Below are 5,843 nucleotides of genomic sequence, written 5' to 3' on the forward strand. Positions count from 1 at the left end.
TAGCGACGAAACTTTTAGTGACAAATTTCGTCACTAAAGAGGACATATTGCAACAAAAAATTAGGTTTGTTGCCAAAAAATTAAGTAGCAAAAAATAAAAAGTCGGTGGTTAAAATTTTTAGCGACCAAAATTTAATATATTACGACGAATAGATTTCGTCGCTAAAAGTATTTTTAGCGACGAACAAAATTTCTCACTGAAAATAATTTTAGTAATTTTAATAACGAATTTTATTTGTTGCTAAAATTCTTAAATATGTCAAATGACCATGTTTTAGCAAGAAAAATAAATTTAAGACCTTTTAAATTTATTTTAAAAATTAAAAACCTTTAGCGATTAAATTGAATTCCGTTGTTACAAAATTTTGGCTAAAAAATGTGAAAATTTTAAAAATTTATTTTAAAGGTGTTAAATTTTGTCATTAAAAAAATGTGAAAATTTTAAAAAAATTTGGCAAATGATTTTCCGCCAAAATATAAATTTCTTTAACGACGAAATTGAATTATGTTACTGCATGTGTACTTTTAGTGACCAAAACTTGGTCACTAAAAGTTTCATCGCCGCTGTGTACTTTTAAAAACCTAACGCGATGTTCTTATGGCGACGAAATTTCTTCGTTACAATTCTTTTAGAGATAAAAATTGCATGATTTAGAGACGAAAATGTTCATCGTCAAAGTCATTTTTTGTTGTAAGGCGTTTAATATTTTTTTTTGCTTAATTTTGTTAATTTCTTAGTGTTACGTGGGTCTATATATTTAAGCAATGAACATTTTGTGATGGAGGTTTTTTCAATGGCAACTTGTGTTTTTTCTTTATATATTGTGCAAATATATATCTATGCTTTAAAGTACAAAGTTTTTTTTTTCTATGCTTAGGTGTGTCATGAGTTCTTTATATGAACTAATACACTATTTCTTACTTACTGCTAGCCATTAAACCAATTTTTTTTTAATGTCAACTAATTTATTGTACTCAGTCAATATAACTATTACCATTTGATTGTAGAACGTTATGCACCAGATACAATTTTAATACGTATCACATACACAATGTACATATGTTAAAGAAAAATCATATGTTTTATGAAAATCTTTCTAAATTATTTTTCTTTCCCAACAATTTTACCATGAAAATTAGAACCTTTTAGTTTAACATTTTTCTTCTTGTTCAACTTTGTTAACCTTTTAGTGCTATATGAGTTTATATGTTTAAGCGATAAACATTATAAAGTGGAGGTTTTTTCATTGGTGGCTTCTGTTTTTGCTTTTTATATACTATACAAACAAGTATTTATGCTTTAAAGTACAAAAATCTCTTCTTCTTTTTTTAATTTTATACTTAGATGTGTGTGGGTTTTCTGTATGAACTAATGTACAATTTCTTACTTAGTATTATTCCTTGGACAATATTTTTTTTAATGCCCACCAATTTCCCATACTTAATCATAATAACTATTACAATAGAATTATGGAACATTATGCACTAGATACCATCTTGATACGTAATATATACACAATGTACATATTTTAAAGAAAAATGATTTGTTTCTAAGAAAATCTTTATCAAATTATTTTCTTTCTTAACAATTTCACTATGAGGGGTCGTGTACCTTTTGGTTTAGCATTTACTTTTTGTTCAACCTTGTCACATGGTTTATCAGTTTAAATTATGAACATTATATGGTGGAGACTATTTCGATGGTGGCTAGTACTTTGCTTTCTATATTGTGAATGTGAGTGTCTATGTGTTAAACCTCAAAAGTCCCCTCATTCTCTTTATGTTTATATGCATTGTGAGTTTTTTTTTTATAAACTATTACACTATTTCTTACTTGCTGCTATCATTTGGGACATAAATATTTTATGTGTCTACTATGTTGTACTCAGTCAATATAGCTATTACAATCTAATTGTGGAACGTTATAAATCAAATATTGTTTTGAAATATATCAGATATAAAGAGTACATAATTCAAAGAAAAAACTATATATTTTTAAGAAAATATTTTTAAATTATTTTCCTTCCTAATAATCCTACCATGAGATGTCGTACATTTGGTTTAGTGTTTGCTTCTTGCTCAACTTCGGTACTTGTTTAATGTTGTGTTGGTTTATAGGTTTAAGCGATAAACATTATGTGGTAATACAAACTTAAGAATCAGTACATGACACCAGCAAGTAGAGAAATTTTAAAATGTATTAGAGATAATACAACTAATTAATACAAATATGACATGTACAGTTGAATTTAATATAACTACTACTTACACGGTGGTTTTTCAAAACAAATGTAGACACAATATAACCCTGATATATTCTAAAATTCCTCTGGTTGGTGACACAAACCCCGAAATCCCAAAAATAGTGACATTTCAAACTCCAAATTTATGTCATTTTGGACCTTGATTCATTAAATACAAAACACAATAAATGATGTGATATTAAATTAAGACATAATAATTTCGTTTATCTCTTTACAAGCACACATGGAAGGCAGGAAAAATCCCTCATCTCTCACAACGCAATCCATATTTAGCTTATGTGTTGTGGTGGTACCCACAGTAAAGCAATAACAACCACCTCACGCTCGCCCACACACTCCGTGAAGTAACAAGAAAGAAAAAAAAAAAAGGGAGTTGAAACCCAAACAATTTGTAAGGTACATGCAAGCAGTGATCATTGGTTAGAGTAAAGTTTGCATTTAGCCCAAATAGTATTCAACTTGGGCTAGTCAATTGAATTTGGGACAACAATCATATCAATTATAACTTTTAACTATTTATCCAATTTTATTATTATAGTAGCATTATAGTTTTATTTATTTATTTTTTGAATGTTATTAGCATTATGTTAAAACCTCATGGTATTCATAAGGTTAGTGATTCTTGCAAACAAGCATTGATATATTCAAGCAAATGAACCTAAATTAAAATTTTTTTGTTGATTTCTCATTGTTGTAGTTCTTATCTTCGTGCCATTATTTTGGATTTACTTACTTAGTGTATGTTTGATATTGCGTTATTTTTTAAGTACTAGATTTTATGTCAATAGACTTTTATTACTTTTGACAGTCATCTAACTCATCCACCGAAACTACAATAATCTTTCTCTTAATCTTAAGAATTTCTCTTAACATAAAATCTAGTACTTAAAAAATTATTTACAATCAATAAATATTCTCATTTCTAAGCATTGGAACATTATTGCATTTATAATATATTCATTCTTGTACTAATTTTCTGCTACAATTAAATCAATGGTAGAGATAAGAAATAAAATATATTATTGTATGATTGCATTCATTTTTTATGGATCTAGTTAGAGACAACAATTATGCTGTAGTGACTAGAATATTTATGGGTCCGCCTAAGTACATTTAATGTAACTTACAACTGACCTAAAAAATTTCGTTTAGCCCTCTATACTCTACATTATTTATAATTTATTCATAAGTATTATAAAACTTTTACATTCCCACCCCTCAACTTTACAATTCTACCCTTCAATCTCAACCCATCAAACTCCAGTCTCATCCAAATCAACTTCCGCTACAGAACATTGAAACCCACTTGCTGTCTCTTCATTCATCAATCCAACGACTTAAGAACAGACACCAACATAAAAAATGACAACACTCTCCGTATCATTTTCGCTGCTGGCAGAACCGGCGACCACATATGCCCAGTTGTGGCCAAAGCCGATGAGCTCAAAATCATCAACCTATAACTCAAATCCTCTTCATTAGATCACATAACGGTATGGAATCTACTTCTGTCTCGTTCGCCGCCTATGATTTCGTCTCTGTCCCCACAATTGTTCCTCTGTTTCGCCCTATTTTCTCCCCCACAAAACCTCATTCTTCCTTACCATTTGATCAAGTATTTGATCCAATTCCATTCTATTATCAAAAACTTGAATCCCCGTACCGTAGTGGCATTGGCGGTTACGTCTCGTTCCCCGTTTGTTTGTCAGCGGCTTTGCAAAGAATCAAAGTCGTTATTCAAGAATATAACTAGGTTCCCGGTATTGCCAATTGAGTTCTTTCATTTTTTCGCTCATAAAGTGTTCGTTGCGTTCAATTCAACAACTGAGTGTTTCCCAAGAAAGGATAAATGTGTTGCCTGTGGGAACCTTGTGAGATTATCTTTGATGACTTATGTGTCTAAGGTGGTGCAAGGTTGAATTTTTTTCAGGGGTTGAAGAAGGAGGACGAGGCAAATGCGAGGGTGGTGTTGGTTTTGGGAGGGTCTCTGGGTGCTAATGCTGTGAATATTGCTATGTTGAATTTGTACTATCAGATGCTGTTGGAGAAACATAACTTGTTTATTATTTGGCCGACGGGTATTGAGGCCTTTAAGGAGATGGAAAGCCTTGTTATGAATAAATTATAAATAACATAGAGTATAGAGGGCTGAACAAAATTTTACAGGGCAGCTGTAAGTTACATTAAATGTAACTTAGGCGGACCCATTAATGATTACTTAATTATATGGACAAGGAAGCAAATGTCTTAAATAAGGGCTATTTTGACATTTGGAAGGGCGTGTAAAGTGATTTTTTCCAAATTGATTAAAGGATGCACCCTTGTTTTTATTACCCGTTTTCATTCATAATTTATTTTACATTTCACAAATTACAATAATGTAAGAGCCCCAACACGACAACTTCGATAATTATCACATTCAATTAAATTGTAAATACGAAAAAAAAATTAATAATTGGCTCTCATTAGATATCAAGCAGGGTTTAGATAGCCCTTGCAAACTTTTAATCTATTCAATCAGCCACCAACCGGTCTCATTTGCCTTGTTACCATATGCAAATGGGCTAATCAATTGTCACCTAAATGTTCATGCTACACGTGGTAAGATCAGGAGCTGTAACTTGTTAAATCAGGAGATGGCTAAGGTACAAATGCTGTACCTAACAGCTGCACCTTAGCCAGCTTCACAAAAGGTGCATTTGGTAAGCAATTTCTCTCTCATGTGCATGTGTGTCTTTCCATCATTGGGTGTGTACGTAACATATAATGAACCGTAGCAAGCTCCGTTAAATCAAGGTCTGTTACGTTTTCCGTAAGCTAGCAAGACCATTTTCATTTATATATATACGCACATAGACACGCATGCTGTATATACTTGAAAAAAAACCATTATTTTTCCTCACCAAAACCACCATGAGAGACAAAGAAGTTACATTTTGGTTCAGCCTCTGCATTTTGCTTAACATTCTGACCTATATAATATTGTTGAAGTGTGAGCTCTGAAACTGATTTCCAGAAATCCATACGACATGTCAGTTCGTGATTGGAACGGAATACGACTGGTCGGTTAAGATCATTCAAAGCTGTATGACAAGATGTTCATTCATCTATCTGTGAGTAAGTGAAGCACGTGGCCATCACATGCTTCCACTTATCCATACGACTTTGCTGAGTGCCGTTTTAGAGCCTGCATTTAACGTGAAGCAAACACGTGGCTCAGAGGTCGTTATGTTCTGTTACAAGAGCGGGAAAATCTGGGTCTTATTGACAGAGGAGAGCTGACTGGTGGGGGGATTTTCTGGGCTCTCTTAAGCGTGTATATATAGACTTAAGGGATACGGAGTCAGACAGTGTGATGCTTGTAATTTCATCTTAAAACTTGTATCTTGTTCCTGGTGATTGAATAAAGATTGTTGCTCTGTTCTTCAGTGGATGTAAGCCATCTCCAGGCTGAACCACTTAAACTGTTTTCTCGTTTGTTGCTGTTCTTTAGCTTCTTCTGTGTATCTTTTATTTTGTTTCTTAGTCAAGCATCAGAGTGTTTAGAGCAGTCTTGGGGAATCTTGGTTGATTAAATTC

The 5,843-nt window shown here is 32.3% G+C and overlaps 1 pseudogene; it reads left to right on the forward strand.

Annotated features, from left to right (window-relative positions):
• The first annotated feature begins 2,861 nt into the window (after window positions 1-2,861).
• Window positions 2,862-4,392, forward strand: LOC112101012 (annotated as a pseudogene).
• Window positions 4,393-5,843: the final 1,451 nt, after the last annotated feature.

The sequence above is a fragment of the Citrus clementina genome, unplaced genomic scaffold (genome assembly GCF_000493195.1).
Source record: "Citrus clementina cultivar Clemenules unplaced genomic scaffold, Citrus_clementina_v1.0 scaffold_2, whole genome shotgun sequence".
NCBI lineage: Eukaryota > Viridiplantae > Streptophyta > Magnoliopsida > Sapindales > Rutaceae > Citrus > Citrus x clementina.